At 30.8% G+C, this 884-nt stretch overlaps 1 protein-coding gene across 1 annotated transcript in view; it reads left to right on the forward strand.

Annotated features, from left to right (window-relative positions):
- Nucleotides 1–307: 307 nt before the first annotated feature.
- Nucleotides 308–884, forward strand: part of LOC103210784 (olfactory receptor 4P4-like) — a 2,160-nt gene continuing 1,583 nt past the window's right edge. The window contains exon 1 of the mRNA XM_007956694.2: nt 308–316. The gene's annotated coding sequence lies outside the window, so the exon portion shown is untranslated. The remainder of the gene's footprint in view (nt 317–884) is intronic.

Consider the following 884-nt stretch of genomic DNA (forward strand, 5'->3'; position numbering starts at 1 on the left):
TTTATGTAGTAACTATCTTTATATTTGAAAAATAAACATTGTATTATTGTATTATCAGGAAATCAACAGTAGTTTTAAGAAGGAAAAAATAGGTCAATTAACTTGAAAAAATAAATTACAATGCTTTAACTTACTTTTATGTGCTGAACATTATGAAACTGATATCTATTTTTAGTTTGTTAAAAAAAATGAAGGTATGGAAGTTTTATAGCCTACTCTGATTTTGTTGCAGGAATGGACTTTCTCCTTGGCGGCATTGCATTTTTGAATATCAATTAAAAATAGAATTAGTTTTCTCACACTATGCTTCATTTTTGAGTGCCATACTTGTTATTTATTTTGGGTTTATGTATCATGGATTTGATGATTTCTAAGTAAGCTTCCTGCAAAAGCTTCCTATGTTTTAAGAAATATGTAGGCAGACAATTGATCATTACGTCGGATCCTGACTGAGGTTCAAGGTGTGCTATCGTTTTTCTTGCTCCAGCAGGAGCCTTGCAATTTCTTAAACTGGATAAAATAGCCATTGGAAGTGCATTCTTTCTATTCTGCATTATTTTCTCCCTTGTGAAAACATCTGAAGATTAATCAAAAATACATGTGATTCCTGATCGTTTCATCTATTCATTCATGCATGAAACAATAACTGACCCAAGTTCACTTTAGTTCTATTTGCCGTAATCTTCTTTTATTGACAATTGTTTCCTAGACTATATATGAAAGCATGGAACTTCTCACAGAAGCCATCAAATATGCACAATTTAAACATACTTCAGCCATTTCACCTTTATGTCTTTCCTTTGCTTTCACAAAAATGAAGGACAGTATACTGCTAAAAATAATTTTAAACATGTGAAGTATAAGTAGGGAAAATGAATTAATTC

Source organism: Orycteropus afer, unplaced genomic scaffold (genome assembly GCF_000298275.1).
Source record: "Orycteropus afer afer isolate SDZICR_OR568_19922 unplaced genomic scaffold, OryAfe1.0 scaffold00650, whole genome shotgun sequence".
Classification (NCBI taxonomy): Eukaryota; Metazoa; Chordata; class Mammalia; order Tubulidentata; family Orycteropodidae; genus Orycteropus; species Orycteropus afer.